General features: G+C 43.5%; 1 protein-coding gene across 1 annotated transcript in view; it reads right to left on the bottom strand.

The window, feature by feature from the left end:
• MRPS35 (mitochondrial ribosomal protein S35) overlaps nt 1-19,219 on the bottom strand; it is a 133,993-nt gene that overhangs the window by 93,177 nt on the left and 21,597 nt on the right. The gene's annotated exons all lie outside the window — the stretch shown is intronic.

Below are 19,219 nucleotides of genomic sequence, written 5' to 3'. Positions count from 1 at the left end.
GAGATCTTTTAAGTCTGTCCCCATACGCCTTATGATGAAGACCACATACTATTTTAGTAGCCTTCCTCTGGACCAACTCCATCCTTTTTATATCTTATTGAAGGTGCGGCCTCCAGAATTGTACACAATATTTTAAATGAAGTCACACCAAAGTCTTATACAGGGGCATCAATACCTCATCCTTCTAGCTTTCACCGTTACCTTTTCAACCTGTTTGGCCACCTTAAGATCATCACATACAATCACACCCAAGCCCCGCTCTCCTGTCGTGCACATAAGTTCTTCACCCGCTTAAACTACACTGTTCCCTCGGATTTTTGCAGCCCAAATGCATGACCTTGCATTTCTTAGCATTAAACTTTAGCTGCCAAATTTCAGACCATTCTTCAAGCATCGCCAGGTCTTTCTTCATGTTATTCACACCATCCGGGATGTCTACTCTAATGCAGATTTTGGTATCATCCGCAAAGAGGCAAATCTCACCCGACAACCTTTCAGCAATATCGTTTATAAAAATGTTTAAAAGAACAGGCCCAAGAAATAATCTTGAGGCACACCACTGGTAACATCCCTTTCCTCAGAGCGATCTCCACGTCCTTTGAGAGGAGAACCAACCGTGCACCAGTTGTCCCTTGCAATGGGCTCCCCAACTTTATAAGCTGGCATCCATCTTCAGAATCACCCAAGTAGAGGTGTGTCACAGCACTCCTCGAGACAGAGACTACAGCTCCAGTCACCAGTTCAGATTGCGACATGCTTCTGCTGTCCAAGATAGGGGTATCTGCAGTGCATCTGTCTGTGGGGACCACCAGGTTAAGAGTGCTTCCTGGAGGGGGCATAAATGTGCACTCGCCCAAGAGATGATGCCTATTGTTGCTACCACTGACCCCAGCACCCGCATGATCTTTTCTCTGCGGGCTTCTGGGAGAAAAACTTTGTTCTCCATGTTGAAATGAATGTGCAGAAATTCCAGAGATTGTCTTTTTCAGGTGGCTTTTTCAGAAATTTATAATCTAGCCCAGGCTCTGCAAAAACTGGCACACTCGCTGCATCACTGTCCTGCCTCTGAATTTGGAAGGAGCTCATATCAGTCAATCGTCTAGGTATGGATGCATTTGAATCCCCTCCTTGTGAAGGTGCGCTGCCACCACGACCTTCACCTTGGTGAAATTACATGGTGCCGTCACCAGCCCAAATAGAAGGGTCAAGAACTGGAAGTGCTGCTCCAAGAAGTGGAACTTCAAGAATATTCTGTGATCCATAAAAATGGGGATATGTAAAAAGGCCTCTGTTAAATCCAAAGAGGCAAGAAATTCCCCCAGTGTTACTGGGATCTTGAGAGCTGCACTGACCTCCTTCAAACCCAGAATCGATCTCCAGTCCTCTGAGTCTCTTTTGGCCACAATAAAGTATATTGCGGTATCTTGAGAGCTGCATTGACTGTCTTGAAATATTATTCTATGTCCCACCAAAAAACTGGCCAAAAGCCAGAGAGGACTTTTGTGAATTTGTCCTACATAATTCAATTACTCCTTCATACAAAATCATCGCAGGAGACATAAACTTACATCTAGATGAAGAGGACAATCTAGATGTGAAAGACTTTAAAAACTTTCTATCTTTGCTTAATTATACTCTTCCTGTACCCACACAAACACATGAAAAAGGCCATCACTTAGACATGATAGCTATGTCCACAAAGGAGATTTTAGACCCTTCTATCTCTCTACCTGATGGTACTTGGTGCCACGATATCTGGTCTGACCATTTTACTTATTATTTCAAGTTAAACTGGACTCATTTAAAATCTAAAACACAACCAAGGATAAAAAGAGAGCATCTCACAAGGGGTCCTATCAATTCAGAGGAATATTGGTCACAATATGAACTACAAGCGGAGATAGAAGAAGGGGTCGATTTTTGGGATCACTGGATGAAAACTAGCACATCCATTTTATATAAAATTGCCCCTAAATGAAACAGCAAAAGCTGCTCGAATAAACATAACAAATGGTTTGACACCAAACTTCTAAAAATGAAACAACTAGTCAGACGACTAGAAAGAATTTGAAAAAAACAGGAAAATTGACGGACCGGAACAATTGAAAATCCAACATAAAAATCTATAAACAACTGATAAAAGAAAAACGTAAAGCATTTTACTCTTCCATAATCGACTTATCTAACACTAGCCCAAAAGGTATCAATACAAAAGAGCTGTTCAACCTGGTTACGGATTTATTTAACACCACACTCAACTTGTACATAATATCAAACTATCTTCAGCAAAACCTAAGAATCAACTGCTCGACAAATGACACATATGAACATCAAATAGCCAAGGAAATGCTATTCCAGTTGACATGATTTGGAGTTTCTTTCAAGATTTAGAATGGAATAACTATATCAAATTATATAACAAGTATTCAAAATCATATTGCGTTTTGGACTCATGTCCCCCAGAAATTATGAAAGCAGCTTCATTAGACAACTATCTTTGCTGAATTATTTAACCGATAATCTAAAAAATGGAAAATTCCTCACTAACAATGGCCACATAATAATAACCCCAAATCCAAAAAATAGCAAAGAATCTTCAGCACTAGTCACCAACTACAGACCAGTAGCATCAATTCCATTTATTGTAAAACTCATGGAAGGATTGGTACATACCCAATTAATGGAATATCTCAATCAATTCTCTCTCTTACATGAAACTCAATCTGGTTTTAGACTTCTGTTCAGCACCGAGACAGTAAATGCAGCTATCTTGGATAACTTACGCCTCCTGTTCAGTAAGGGACCTAACGCCCTGATCATGCAATTCGATATGAGCTCTGTGTTTGACTTAATAGACCATGGGAAACTGCTACAATGCTTAGATGCAATTGGTATCAGAGAAGAGGTGCTAGGCTGGTTTTGAGGTTTCCTTATGTCTCGCACCTATCAAGTACGTTTCAATTATGATCTCTCTGTTACCTGGAGCAATCCATCTGGCAGGCTGCAAGGGTCACCACTATCCCCATTGCTTTTCAATGTCTACATGTCTTCATTAGGTGTGCAATTGTCCCAGCTGGGGTTAAAATTATTTAGCTACGCAGATGACTTCATGATCATTATCCCATTCACTAACTCTCTCTCGGAAATCACTCCCAAAGCAACAGAAGTACTAAATTTGATGGAGCAACAGATGACAGAATTCAAATTGAAACTTAACATAGAAAACAAAATTTTTTGTAGCTTCGCCACACCCGCTCAATACCAAAACATCACTATGCATCAATAAATTCAGTTATCCTATTCAATCTACTATGAAGATACTGGGTGTAACACTGGACCAGAGCCTAACTATGAAAGACCAGGTGGACCCATAATCAGGGTTCATAGACCTCCAATGACTTTGGTCTCAACATACTACGCATGGTGACCAAAACGGACACAGCAAAAGACACCAATACCTGGACTAGCTGAACAGGACTATCTGATCTGTCTGAATCAAACAGAAGAGATTGTTAGACAGCTTATATTCTGCCAAGACAAAGGCGCGCGCCGACAACTGAGCGCAAGACGGAGGTGCGCGCCGAAGAAAAAGACTGTTTTTAGGGGCTGCGACGGGGGGTTTTGTTGGGGAGCCCCCCCCACTTTACTTAATACAGATCGCGGCGGCGTTGTGGGGGGGTTGGGGGGTTGTAACCCCCCACATTTTACTGAAAACATAACTTTTTCCTTAAAAACAGGGAAAAAGTTAAGTTTTCAGTAAAATGTGGGGGGTTACAACCCCCCAAACCCCCCACAACACCCCCACAACGTGGCACGATCTGTATAAAGTAAAGTGGGGGGTTCCCCCCCCACAACCCCCGTCATAGCCCCTAAAAACAGTCTTTTTCTTCGGCACGCGCCTCCGCACTGCGCTCAGTTGTCTGCTCGCGCCTTTGTCCCGGCGCGCTTTTGACCTGACACCCATAATCAGAAAGGGGTTTTTCACTCTCTGGAAGCTTCGGTCCATTAGAGCATATTTTGATGTGTCATCATTCAGAATTCTGGTACAATCCCTCATACTGAGACAACTTGATTACTATAACATCGCCTACTTGACAATTTCCCTGAAGAATACACAGCGACTACAATTAGTGCAAAATACAGCGATCAGACTGATCCTTGGGTTGAAGAAATTCGACCATGTTACACCTTCCTACCAACTTCTGCATTGGCTACCGATGGAGGCACGTGTGAAGTTCAAGTTTGGTTGTTTCTGTTACAAGGTACTATTCAGTTTAGCCCCTAAATACATAACTGACCTTTTCTCTTTCTCAGCCAACAGACATAAGAGAAGTTCACACTCAAATTTTGTCTCCCCTCTGGTTAGAGGATATATATTCAAAAGACATCATCAACATCTCCTCTCATACAGGCAGAATTATGGGGTAAAGATCTAGAACAATTGCTTACGTCTACTACTTATGGGGAATTTAGGAAACGCCTAAAAACATATCTGTTCCTAAAGTACTTAGGCAACTAACCTCATCCCACAATAACTGATCCCTAGAGTTGTTAATCACTAGTTTCTAACTTTGTTAAATCCACTCAACTTGTGGCATCTTTCAATCAATGTTAACCGGCAGAACATTGTTAAATCCATTCAATCTGTAACATCTTCTAATTATTGTAAACCGCATAGAACTTCACGATCCTACGGTATATAAACTGTTATATTATTATTATTGAAACCCAGAATCGATCTCCAGTTCTCTGAGTCTCTTTTGGTTAAAAGGATGCTCTGATAATACTAATTTGTGCAATCCTGGCAAGAATCTACAAGGAGAGCCCAAGGACTCTAAACCAACATGTTTTGAGGCAAAAAAAAAAATCTCAGTTTTGGAGAAGCAAGGAGCTTTAGAAAAAAAAAAGACTGCTAAAACTCCAAGATGGCCCTTATCAAGAAATTCACGCCAAAATCACAATACTTTTTACACCTACCAAAGTAAAAAAAAAAAAAAAATCTGTGATTTTAGGATTTTTCAGGTGGGGGAACACAGGGGGACCCCACTTTTCAAACCTCCTCCGATTCACCTCTCAAGCTGTTAACAGTCTATACTCACTGTGCTGCAGCTTGCCTCAGCTCTCCAACAGTAGCTGAATGAGAGAATCACTGCTTCATGCTGGGAATGCCTCTGCAAAAGTTGATCTTCTGCCTGCCAGTCAGACCCTAAGCCTGACTGCACCTCTACCCCTGCGGAACACTGGACATGCACTGGGACGGGTGGAGGCGATAAGATGCAGCCAGCACCCTGTGAGGCACCACCGAATCTCCTAAGGGCACCCAACAGCCTGCTCAACCCCTGCTTAACAGTAGGTGAGTCCACTTCAGGGATGGCCCTAAGCTCCAAAAAAATCTCAAAAAAACCATGCAGGCTGGCTAACAGATACCCACTAGGATTGGCCTGTCACAGACCAAAGTCTGTGTGTTCTCAAAGCAGGCAGAGCTGAAAAAAATGCTCCAAGCACCAGAAACCTCGAAAAAGGGACAAAAAAATACACCGAATAAAATAATAAATTGTGGACAGTAGATCAAACACTCCTGCAGGCACATGTGCTGAAGGGAAGAACTGCAGGTGGAGCTAAGGAGCCCAGTGAAGTACAGCAGAGGCAAAAGGAAAATTCCAGAGTAGATTCCTTCTTCAGGTGGCCTTTACATTACATTAGAGATTTCTATTCCGCCCCATCTGTCTAGAATGTCTCACCTATTGCACTGGAACAACAATTAAAAATTTCAGGGAGTAGGATTTTAGAGGTGAGGAACCCTGTCCTTACCCCCCCCCCAAACTCTTAAAAACCCCTCAATATTTTTCTCATAGGCTATACAGCCAGTACTCATTGTGCCATGCAAGTGCTGGGAGCTATAAGAACATAATAGCCTTACTGGGTCAGACCAATAGTCCATAAAGACCAGTAGCCCGTTCTCACGATGGCCAATCCAGCTATTGATATCCTGGGTGTGCCCAGCTGCTATTAATAATTAAAACTGGAAAATAAAAGCATGCAAGGTGATACAAGGAGATTAACTTTGAGATTATTTGGGGTAAATGAGGCAGGTGAATTGTGGAACTGTCTGTAAAAGGTTATTTTAAATTGGCTATTATTTATTTATTCATTCATTCATTCAATTTTCTATACCGTTCTCCCAAGGGAGCTCAGAACGGTTTGCATTCATTTATTCAGGTATTCAAGCATTTTTCCCTGTCTGTCCCGGCGGGCTCACAATCTACCTAATGTAGAATCAACTGAATAACAATAATAAAGCTTTTATAAGCTGGAATTCTTAGAGAGAAAAAAATAGCCTAGAGTTAGAAAGGAAACAGAACATGCTGACATGAATAGAGGAAGCTTATTAAGAACTTTCAGGAAATGAAACAAGGGGTGATGGTTTTCCCAGAGGGACAAGATGCAGCCTCTGCAGAGAGAGGGAAAGTCTATTCCTTATAGATTAAAACACAAAGGGCTCCTTTAACAAAGCCACGCTAGCAGGTTTAACGCGAACGACTTTTTATCACGCGCTAACCCCCGCACTAGCCGAAAAAATAGCAGCTAGCGCGGTTTAGCACGCGATATTACGTGCGTTAAACTGCTAGCGCGGCTTTGTAAAAGGAGCCCAAAGCTAATTAGGAAAGTTCATACAGAAGTTATGGGGATAGAAAAAGTAAAATACTGCCACCTGTTGGGTTTAAGAATTGGGCTTGACATTGGCAAATTAGGGATTTAAATGTAAAGTGACGTAAGGTATTCCAGGGAAGGAAGTCAAGTGATCAACTGTGCCACTGTATTCTAAAGTATGGTAATTATTACAATGATGTCAGATTAGGTATAAAAAGTTTCTGCTTTTAGCCCTCCTTTGGAGAGCACAGAAAATTTGATGACATTATTTGGCTCTCCCCAGACATAAAAGACATTAATAAATATGAATTTGATTATTAAACGGCTTATTCTCATGTCTGTTATTTGAATTCACGGAACAGAGTCTCTAGCCCAGTCATGTTGGGAGACTGCCTCCATTCTGGCAATTCTTTTGGTCCCGCTGTTTAAGTCTCCCAGCTTGGCTTGAACTTTGCCAAGGCTGAAAATGCAGCCAGGTAAACAAGAAGACTTCAGCCTCAGACAAGTCTGGAAATTGGACAACTTGCTTCTTCAGATTACCCCTCAGTCCAACCAGGCGGACTGAGACCTCAAACCCCACCTGACCTTGGGTCAACATGTCGCCGACCCCAACATTCACACCTTTTCCTACGCAGACGACCTCTACCTCCTATGTGTGGCTAAAGACTCGGTACCAGACACAATTTAGTACATTACTACACTAATAGAAGACTTAAACACATGGTCTCACCAGCGCTTCCTCAAATTGAACAAACAGAAAACAAAGGTTTTCTAGTTTGGCAGCCAAAACACACCGCCTTCATGGGAAATCACTTTGAACACGGGCGAGCAGATACCTATAAGCAGAACATCAAGGGTGCTCGGGGTAATACTGAACTCCGAACAGACCATGAGAGATCATGTCAACTTACTAGTCAGGAAGGTCTTCTTTCAATTAAGACAGCTGAGAACAATCAGGTCAGCCCTAAGCCCGAAAAACTTCAGGACAGTGGCCCAAGTAGTCCTTCTCCCCTACTTGGACTATTGTAACTCCGTCTACTGCTGCATCACAGAGAAAGACCTTAGGAAACTGCAGGTACTCCAAGACACAGCAGCAAGGCTCATCCTTCGCAAAACCAAATATGAGAGGGCAAGTCCACTGCTTAAGGAATTGCACTAGCTACTGGTTAAAATCAGGATTCAATTTAAAAATTGCATGTATGGTCCATAAAGCCATATATGGAAAAAAAACTCAGCCGGTCTAACTTCTGCCATCCCAGTCTTACAGTCCTTCAATGACTCGAGGACAACTCAACACTGGAAGCTACTACTCCCCTACCCACGTAAGGTCCAGAGGAAATCTCTCTTCGAAACCACCTTTGAATTTCAAGGACCCAAAGTCTGGAATGAACTCCCAAACAGCCTACGACGACTTACCACACACTTCCAATTCAGGAAGGCACTGAAAACACATTTATTCTCTTCACTACACTGATCTGTTACAATGTATTCATGTACATGTGGTATACACCTCTGTATCATTTCTAATATTATGTAAGCCACAATGATTCCTAGTCGACATTGTGGGATACAAGAATCTGTATGGTATAGTATGGTAACCCTGCGTGAAGTCAGGGGGAAGAAATGCAGTTGGCCCTGATCCAAGTGCAAAACACCCATGGTGCCAGTCAGCCTGTGCTCAAGTTCTCTGCAGACAAAATTTGGAGCAAGCTTTGCTCCCTAGGGAATGGACCCTGAACTCCCGGACTGTTAGTGCAGGCTGGCAAAGCAGGCTTCCTCTTGACTACAGACCTCTGCCCTCTCGCAGCCAGAGATGACCCATAACCAGGATCCTCTGCAGCACCAAAAAGCCTCATGACTGGATAAACAAAACCCTAATTTAAGGGAAAAATAAGCATGAGCAGAACAGAAAGGCTCCTACCATCTTGCGTGTAGAGAGAAGAATTACAGAACAGCCCAGAGTGATGGAAGGCGGAGCATAAAAATGTAAATGAGGCTCTCTACACAGGATTTTGCGATCAGAGGCTTACAACCCACAGGTTCAAGACGGATGTTCCTATTGCACTAGAAGCTGGATTTAGGGTATCTGTTTGGAGGTTTCAGTTCCCACTGCAGCTCATTGTGACCTTAGGCAAGTTTCTAAGTTTATTTATAATTTGATAGACCGGCCATCAACAAGTTGAGGAAAAAAAAAAAGGAGGGGGGGAGTGAACTAGACAAAGATGACTGGGTGATGGGTGAGTTGATACATAAGGGAAGATTTCATAAATACATCTAGATTGAAAGTAAAATTAAAATGGAGAAACTTTGGGTTCGATATTGATTTGACGGGATTCTAGGCAAATTGGGCCGGTTAGGGTTTCTTTCTTTGTGACAGAAAAAAAAAACAAACAACAAAAGAGTACCTGATGTTTTTTCCAGATTCAGAGACAGTTGGTTATTGCATAGCCATAGGCTGATACTGTCAAGTTTGTGATTTATTTCTTGTATGCCTTTTTGATTTGAAGGGTTGATTGGGTGCAGAAGTTGGATGTCGTCGGCATAGGCAAAAGGGGTGAATCCTATTGATTGAGGTAATGTCAGTAGTGGGACCAAGAAGATATTAAAGAGTAAGGGAGAGAGAATAGAGCTTTGTTGAACGCCATAGATCTGAATAATTGGAGAAGATGATGAACCTCTAAAGTGGATTTGAAAGCTGCGCATTGAGAAATAGGAGGAAAACTAGTTGAGGGCATGTCCTGAAATTCCGCAGTGTTTGAGTCGATGAAGAAGAAGATCGTGATCGATAGTATCAAATGCCGCCGAGAGATCGAGGGATATGCAGTGATCTAAATGATAGTAAATAGTAGTGGTAAGTCCAAGAAGGGACAGTTCTATCGAATGATTAATGCGGAAACCTCCACTGCCCCAAGTACAAAATTTAGGATTGTGAATCTACTAGGGACAAAGGAAGGACCTGTATATAAAAAGAGATTATGTACTTACTCTGGTAAGCTCTTTTCCAGTAGATAGGCGAGACATTCAAGACAAGTGGGTAGTGTCCCATGACTACATGCTATCTACAGAAGGAATCCAGTTTGGATTTTTCTCTGTGCCTCTTCTGTACTTCACTGAGCTCCTTAGTTCCACCTACAGTTAGTACCCAAGCACCAAGAGCCACCAAACCAACGTGAAGCAGAGACACCCATAAAAATCAAGGTCATAAATAACTGTTCTGCTCAAAGAAATAACATGAGAATATCAGCTGCAAACAGCCAGCAAAAACCTCAAGGGAGCCCAGAAACTACTCTCACAGAAAAGAGGAATATATTGTGACAGGGGACACTTAGCTGGTCAAGTGGTAACTTGCCAGGGTGCCCTGTCATAATGGATAGGTGTATGACCTTAGAAAAAGTAACAGTGTCTCCCATGCCCACTGTTATGCAATACTTAGAGGCTGTAACATTAGCAGCTTTTCTGTCCGTGCACAATCAACCAGGCTTCACTCACAGGTAAAGAAACTTCACTTTAATCATTAAATCACAGTTCTGTAATCAATCCATGTCAGATGACCCAAGTGTATGAAAAAAAAAAAAAAAAAAGCTTCTAACAAACTCCTTTTTTGTAAGCCACAAGGCTGTGGCAAAACAGATCAGCCCTGCCCTCAACAAAAACACAGGCACAGTTAAGAGTTCAAAAGGGTTCTCAAAATTCCAGCAGTTCAACAGTTAATAGTTCCACATTGAGGTACATGAGAAATAAAAACACACTACAGTATTAAAGCACTTGCCTTTCAATTCACAAACAAAAACACATTTTTTTTTCATCATACTCTTTCTTTGCTCTTCAGGCTCCAATTTAAACTGGGCTGACAACGAGCCTCTATTACCAGGCAGTCTGAGGAGGGGGGAGTTTCTCCCTACATTGGATACCTCCCTCCCAAAACTGTAAAGCAGCAGCAGTGCAAACAGGAAAGCTATATTCCCATAATTTCACCTCCCTGGCAATTGACATAGGCTACTGCCATTGCATTGTCAGAAAAGACGCTGACCGCTTGGCCCTCCAGCTTCTTATGCAAGTGCACTAGAGCCAGCCAAATGGCTCTAAGCTCCAACCGGTTGTTCGACCATTTCCACTAAGAGGCTCCAACCGGTTGTTCAACCATTTCCACTGAGAAGGCATCCAATATCCCTGAATTGAACGTCAATTGCAGGGGGCTCCCCAGCTCCAAAGGCTGGCATCTATCACCACCACAATCCAGGGGGCAATCTGCAGTGGTATGCCCTTGCATAACAATTACGGAAGAAGCCACCATCATATGGCTCATGCCTCCAGAGTTCAGGGAAGACTGGTCTGTAATGTATCTCTGCTCAGAATCCAGTGAAAGAGTAAGACATGCTGGAAGGGATGCATGTGCGCTCTTGCCTAAGGAACCATATTCAACATGGCAGCCATGGATCCCAGGACCTGAAGATAGTCCTACGCCAAAGGAACTGGTAGAAATCTGGGAATACTGTTTCTGTCTGCAAGCCCTTGGAAGACAGACACCACCCGCAGCCTTGTCGAAGAGAACACCCAGGTATTTCAGAGACTGTGTGGTGAGACATTGCCCTTTCTGTAACTCACAATCCAACCTAGCACCTGGATCACCTGATCCACCTTGTATCGGCCCTCATCCAACGAGGTAGCTCTAATTAGTCAGTCGTCCAAGAAAGGGGTGTACTTGCAGACCATTCTTACTTAAGTAACCCGCTATGACCACATCACCTCAGTGAAGGTAGGAGAAGCAGTCACTAGTCCAAAGGGCAGAGCTCAAAAACCAAAAGTATTTGATGCAAGCTGGAAAGATCAGCTGGAAAGATCAGCATGTGCACATATGCTCCCATGAATCTAGAGAGGCAAGGAGCTCTCCCAAGGCCACTGCTGCTATAACAGATCACACTGTTTCCATGTGAAACTGTGGAATCTCGAGAGCCTCATGTATGTGCTGCAGCAATAGGCCCCTGATTGTCTGAGCCATTCATTGACACGATAAAGTAACATAGTAAATGACAGCAGATAAAGACCCAAACAGTCCATCCACTCTGCCCATAAGTTATAACCATTAAAAAATACATGATTAAATTAACTTGTCCCTTCTTTGATATTTCTGGGCCATAGACAGTAAAGACTGGTATTGTCCTAGGTTCCAAATGCTGAAGTTGACGTCCAAGCTCACTCCATCCTATTCAACCATCCCGTTGATTGTAGGATACTACCATAAAGTCTGGCCAGTAACATCCTCATGCTCCAAATTGATGCACATCCCAGACCATCCTACATCATATATGGGACACAGACATGCAGGTCTGTCCAATACCAGCCTTAGTTCCTTAATTTACATCCTTCGTTTTCTAATTAGAGAACCTCCATTTTATCTCACGCTTTTTTGAATTCCATCACCGTTTTCCTCTCCATCTCTTCCCTCGGGAGGGCGCTCCAGGCATCTACCACCCTCTCCATGAAGAAGAATTTCCTAACGTTGCTCTTAAGTCTTCCTCCCATAACCTCAAATTATGCCCTCTAGTTTTACAAATTTTTCTTCTCTGGAAAATATTTGGTTCTATATCAATGCCTCTCAAGTATTTAAACGTCTGAATCACATCTCCCCTGTCCCTCCTCTCCTCCAGAGTATACATATTTAGGTCTTCCAGTCTCTTCTCATACTTTTTTTGGTTCAAACCTCTTATCATTTTTGTTGCCTTCCTCTGGACCACTTCAAGTCTTTTTATATCCTTCGCCAGATACGGCCTCCAAAACTTAACACAATACTCCAAGTACGGCCTCACCAACGACCTATACAGGAGCATCAACACCTTCTACTGGTTACTCCTCTTTCTATACAGCCTAGCATCCTTCTGGCTGCACCCACCCCCTTATCACACTGTTTAGATGCCTTTAGATCCTCAGAAACAATCACCCCAAGATCCCTCTCTCCATCTGTGCTTAGCCTCTCACCTCCTAGCACATACGGTTCCTTGGATTTCTAACCCCCAAATGTATCACTCTGTACTTCTTGGCATTGAATTTTAGTTGCCAGACGCTAGACCATTCTTCTAACCTTTGCAGATCCTTTTTCACGTCTTCCACTCCCCCCGGGGGGTCCACTCTGTTACAAATCTTGGTATCATCCGCAAAAAGGTTAACCCTACCTTCTAACCCTTCAGCAATGTCACTCACAAACATATTGAACAGAATCAGTCCCAGCACCAAGCCTTGAGGCACTCCACTACTCACATGACCCTCCTCTGAGCAAATTCCATTTAACACTACCCTCTCGCGTTTGTCCATCAACCAGTTTCTGATCCAGTTCACCACTTTAAGGTGGTGGCACACAGAAGGCTGGCTCAACAGATCTTCCAGTTTTTCTCTGTGAGTTGCAGCGCAGCCGGCACCGCAGAACTGCCTCATTTTCTCCAACAGGGGACCACCAGGGAGGGGTCTCAAGGCACTGAAGCCACCGAGAAAATAAACTTTAAGCGAAAAAATAAGAAAAAGAGCCACTGCAAAAGACTTCTGCACAGACTGCTTGCTGAAACTGTAACTGGATATGTTTACTAGCTACCAGGCTAAGGGGGTGGATCATGTGCTCAGAAAAGATGTGGATTTCTGCAACACCCAGACTGCGGGTTGGGACTGAATGCCTAGCATTTGGAATCTGGAAGGCATGTAACAGAAATAGCAAATATTTGGCAAATAAAAGGTAGGGAGAGAGAAGACATGCAGAGCAAGAGCAAGTGCTGTGGCTGGCCTAGAAAATGCAAGTAGAATAGAAAACAGAGTCAGCACTATCCTTGCAACAGTAAAGAAGTGTCAGGAAATCCTGTGGTATCAAAGAAATTAACTTATTAAATGATTGGGTATACTAAACTCATATGAAATTAACCCATCCTGGACACAGTGAAAGGGTTTGCTCAACACTGGGATGTTCAAGCATCCACAGCGTGTACAGGCTGGCATCTATGTCCAGGGTGACATTGATAAACATGATTTAAAGAAAATAATGGAAGCGATTGTATGAAAACTAAAAAAGAATCAGCACACTAGAATACAAGGTTAGAAATATGGACCAGAGAAAGTTAAGAGGAAACGGAGACAAAAATCTCAAAAACAGATGATCTGGAAGCAGATCATGAAGAAACATCAGAATTGTGAGAATGCCTGAAGCCTCAAAGGGCCCAGAATTTGAAAAATGTGTGGAAAACAGGTTTAAAGCCATTTTTGCTGATCAAGTAATCCCAGCATCTTTTTTGAGTAGTAAACCTTGCTGTCCAGTCAGAAAAAGATAAAATGTTTACTTACCTTTAAAAATTAGCAATCTTTGCAATTATCAGTCTCTACAGAGCATATGATAGAAAGGATTTACAGGAAGATCTGAATTTAATTACACGTTTGTAACACAAGCTTTACCAACAAGGACAAGATGGCAAACAATGCTTAAAAGTTACATGTTACATATATATCACTTCACATTCTTTGATGACATAATCACTAAAATTACATGACTTTCTAAACCCAAACTCGAAGTGAGTTACCTTCACATACAGTAGGTATTTCCCTGCTTTCAGAAGGGGTTACAGTTATGAAGGGCAATTCTTATAAATATGCATGCAAGAACTAAGATAACCTGCACATAACATCATTGCTCTCAATTCTACAAAACAGCACATCAGTGCATTAGTGTATAGAGTGCTCCCCCGCGAATTAACGGTTTGCAGTCTCAGTCATTCACAGTATTTTCCGATCGCGAATGACGGGCAGGAGAGGGCAGCCGGAGCACCGGCGAGTGAAGGAAATCACTCGCGATATGCTCTGACCGCCTCTTCCTGTACTAAAGTCGGGCCTCACCAATCAGGAGCTGCGTGTCAAAGCATGGCTGAGTTGTTTTGCAGTGCTATAGATTCGGTGCAACGGCATGAACATTTTACTTTAGTCCACTTGTTATTTTAAAGACCATTTGATACCCAAAGACTCCTAAGACTCCTGATGCAGGCCGGATGGCTGAAACATGATCATGTCGAGTCATTGAGTTGCTTTGGATGTTTGAATTGGTTTGGATGAATAATGATCATTGGATTTATCAGATGAGTTGAAAGACACTTTTTTGTGCACCATTCTGATTGGACATTTCCACTTTGCTCTTGCTTGTTCGATTTTTGTGGAATTGGTTCCCCTGTTTTATTGTTACCAGGAAGCTTACCATCCTATATATGACAGCTTTTGTGTTCTATATCTCCGCCTGCTGGTTGATGGTCATAACCCACTCATCTCTGGATTCATCTGCTGCTGATGACAAGGAATATATAAGTGGGCCATTTTTGAAAACACTGCAATAAAGCTCATCGAAAACAGAAAAACCCGATCACATTACACCACTCCTAATAAAAGCGCACTGGTTACCCATAACACAAAGAATAACATATGTATAAAACTCTATACTCCTTTTTTCTTTTTTAAATAATTTTTATTGAGGTAGCAGTCAGCACCATAACAAGGAAACATAGGCTACAATACAACAGTATTAAATAACAAATAAAACAGGCAGGCCCGGGAGGATGACAGTAATGCTCAACCATGAATAGACAGATGAAATAACACCAGCGACTACTCCTACTGTTCAAAACACGCAACTGTAACCTCCCAGAATTCTTGAATAGAATTCTAATCCCTTATACTCCATCAAGAACGCTCAGATCACATTCTCAATACCTCTTAACCGTTTCATCAAAGTCCTTAGCATAACCAGAACAGCAATTTTTTCTGTTACAGCCCCTACACTGTGGAATAGAGAATGACACGGTGACGGTTTACCCGCGGCCACCGCATTTAAGCCGCGGGTCACCGCCGAAAACGGGGAAGAAAACTAGCAGTCGCTGCGGTGACGGGGACAAGGCCATTCACCGACCGCGGAAACGGTGAACAGGTTTGTCCCCGCGGGCCAATGTACCCCCTTCTAGGAACCGCTATTTACCTGTGTTTCACCGCTCCTCGCTCGTCTGGCCAGCAGGCCTGCCTCCGTCCAAATGAGGCGGGCCCGCCCCTCCCCTCCCCTCCCCTCCCCTGCCTCCCAATGGCCTCCCCTAAGATCGCCGGCAGGAGGGTACCCAACCCCTCCTGCTGGACCCCCCCCAACGAACCCTCCCACCCCGGAACCCCCATAGTCTTACTTTTCAAGTTGGACCGGACAGCTCCTCGCTCGTCTGGCCAGCAGGCCTGCCTCCGTCCAAATGAGGCGGGCCCGCCCCTCCCCTCCCCTGCCTCCCAATGGCCTCCCCTAAGATCGCCGGCAGGAGGGTACCCAACCCCTCCTGCTGGACCCCCCCTCAACGAACCCTCCCACCCCGGAACCCCCTTAATCTTACTTTTCAAGTTGGACCGGACAGCTCCTCGCTCGTCTGGCCAGCAGGCCTGCCTCCATCCAAATGAGGCGGGCCCGCCCCTCCCCTCCCCTGCCTAACCCACAGGATCCTAGGGCCTGATTGGCCCAAGCACCTAAGGCCCCTCCTATAGCGGGAGTGGCTTTAGGTGCCTAGACCAATCAGGCCCTAGGATCCTGTGGGTTGGGCAGGGTAGGGGCGGGCCCGCCTCATTTGGACGGAGGCAGGCCTGCTGGCCAGACGAGCGAGGAGCTGTCCGGTCCAACTTGAAAAGTAAGACTAAGGGGGTTCCGGGGTGGGAGGGTTCGTTGGGGGGGGGTCCAGCAGGAGGGGTTGGGTACCCTCCTGCCGGCGATCTTAGGGGAGGCCATTGGGAGGCAGGGGAGGGGAGGGGAGGGGCGGGCCCGCCTCATTTGGACGGAGGCAGGCCTGCTGGCCAGACGAGCGAGGAGCTGTCCGGTCCAACTTGAAAAGTAAGACTAAGGGGGTTCCGGGGTGGGAGGGTTCGTTGGGGGGGGTCCAGCAGGAGGGGTTGGGTACCCTCCTGCCGGCGATCTTAGGGGAGGCCATTGGGAGGACCGGCAGGAGGGGTTGGGTACCCTTCTGCTGCGATTGTCGGGAGGGCCGTTGGGGGGGTCTACATGAGGGGTTGGGTGCCCTCCTGCCGTGATCGCTGGGGGGAGGGGAGACTTGCAGCCGTAGCAGCATTTAAAGTACATGTCGTGTTTGTTTTTGCATTGCTAGCCCCAGGGGTGGTGGAAGATTAGTGATTGAAAAACTGTATGAAAAATAACTATTTTAAATTTAGTGATCAAAATGTGTCAGTTTTGAGAATTTTTATTAATTAATTTTTTCTCTGCGTGTTTTGTTTTTGTATAGTTATTAACTAATATTTAACTAAGTTTTAAAGTTTTAAAGAATGTTTCCTTTATACGTAAATAAAGAAAAGTGAATGGGATTGCAGTGGCGGTGACGGGGCGGTGAATGGGATGGCAGTGGCGGTGACGGGGCGGTGAAGAGGATGGTGAGACGGGGACGGGGCGGTGACGGGGTTGGTGAGACGGGGACGGGGCGGTGACGGGGATGGTGAGACGGGGACGGGGCGGTGACGGGGACCAATTTTTTCACCGTGTCATTCTCTACTGTGGAACGCAATGCCTACTGAACTATGGGAAGAAACATTATTAGAATGTTTCAAAGGCAAATTAAAAACATTTTTATTTAAAGATGCCTTTAACCTCTAAACTTTCTTTGATCGCCGCTTACATACAGGATCTCTTCCTCCCATTCAATCCCTAAATGGCTTCCAATCCTCTCTGAATTTTATTTCCTAACCTCCAGCCTATCGTTACTGTGCATTAGTTCATTGTATGTCTTGTCACCCAAATTTATAATCTTAAATGTGCACACTGCTCAGTAACCTGATGAGTGGTATATCAAATTTTAATAAAACTTGAATCGGATGTCTAAGTCCGATTTGGACATTTCCTGCTAAATGTCCAAAGTTAGAAGCACAGAAATATCCATTTTTGAAAGTCGAATTGCTAGACATCCAAAAATGTATTTTTTTAGTATCTTCTACATGAATGTCTAGGCCAACAGGACGTCCAACCTTTAGGACACTTAACTTTATACCCCATTTTCGACCAAAGAAACGTCCAAATTGAAAACGTCCAAATCCAGACCATTTGATTGTGGGAAGGGCCAGCATTGTGATGAACTAGCCACACAGACATGCCAACAGAGCAGAGGGACACCTTAGAGGGCACTGCTGTGAACATTACATTACAATGTACTTTTTGACCGTGTAACCAGAAGTTCAATGCGGTTTACAAAAGATTACTGATGAATTAACTAGTCAAATATTTAGAAAAAAAGATAGGTCTTCAATTGTGTTCTTAAGTGTTTATAAGAATAGGCTGTAAACAGGAAGGTTCGAAATTCTTTATCATGGAGAGCTGCTTGAGATACTAACATGTGATTTAGAAATTTCTTGCTTTTGCAGCCCTGAACAGAAGGAAAGTTAAACAAGGGAAGAGTTTTGAAGCTAGAGAAAACCTGTTAACCAATTAAGGAGGAGCTGTACCATAGAGAGCCTTGTAGTAGAAGCAGCCCAGCTTAAACAACACCCAAGCCTCCATAGGCAGCCAATGTAGCTCACAATAAAAGGGTGTGACATGATCATATTTCTTCAAGCCATAAATCATTCTAACCATTGTGTTTTGTATTAATACAAGTCTCGCTAGTTTTTTCTTAGTGGTTGTCAAATAAATAATATTACAGTAGTCAAGAAGACTCAGTAATAACGATTGAACCAACAATCTAAAGGCAGCAAAATCAAAGTAAGCTCTGATAGTTCGTAGCTTCCATAAAGTAAAATAGCTTTTATGTACTACTGCATTTATCTGGGTTTTCATGGTATGGTGCTCATCTAAGTACATATAACCATATACCCCTTATAATTTATGCTGAGCCCTCCAAACTCCCCCAAAATCTACTAGACCCTAGATTTTCTGGGTAGATCTTATTTTCGGGGAAACACGGTAGGCTTTCCCATATCAAGTGCTAATGTTCTAGAGACAGATATGTACTCTTTCATTCAGATTTCTTGGGGGTGGGGACAGGCTGGGAGGGTGTTAGTGAGCAGTGTGGGGGGGATCATACCTTAATGAATCCAGTGATCATCTGGTCAGTTTGGGTACCTTTGTGTCTCTTAGACACATCTAAAACAGGTCTAGCTCCGAATGTCTAAGTTCCATCCAAGACATCTTAGAAAAGGTTTGATTAATTATAGCTGCAAGACATCCAAATTAAGCACACCCAAATCCTGCCCAAAATACGCCCATAACACATCTCCAAGGATGCCACCTGGAACTCTGAACATACAGCAGGAGAAACATCTCGCTAGACATCAAGGAAAAGGGTTTTGATTAACAGCACTTGAATAACCCGGTGATTAGGACGCCCAAGTGCCAATTTAAGCTTTTTTTTATATATGTTTTAGTTTTAAATTAGGAGCCCTTACTCATAAATATTTTTACTTGACAAAGCATAGAGGTTTAAAATTACAGCATGACCATATCCCTGCAATATGGTGACCACATGAAGGCTTATTCTGTTCACTTTGTAGTTAGTTACTGCTTGAAAAGAACATTTTATAGAAAATGTTAATA

This window comes from Geotrypetes seraphini, chromosome 7 (assembly GCF_902459505.1).
Source record: "Geotrypetes seraphini chromosome 7, aGeoSer1.1, whole genome shotgun sequence".
Taxonomy (NCBI): domain Eukaryota; kingdom Metazoa; phylum Chordata; class Amphibia; order Gymnophiona; family Dermophiidae; genus Geotrypetes; species Geotrypetes seraphini.
Note: the sequence above shows the minus strand (reverse complement) of the source record. Positions and strands in the feature narration are given on the sequence as shown.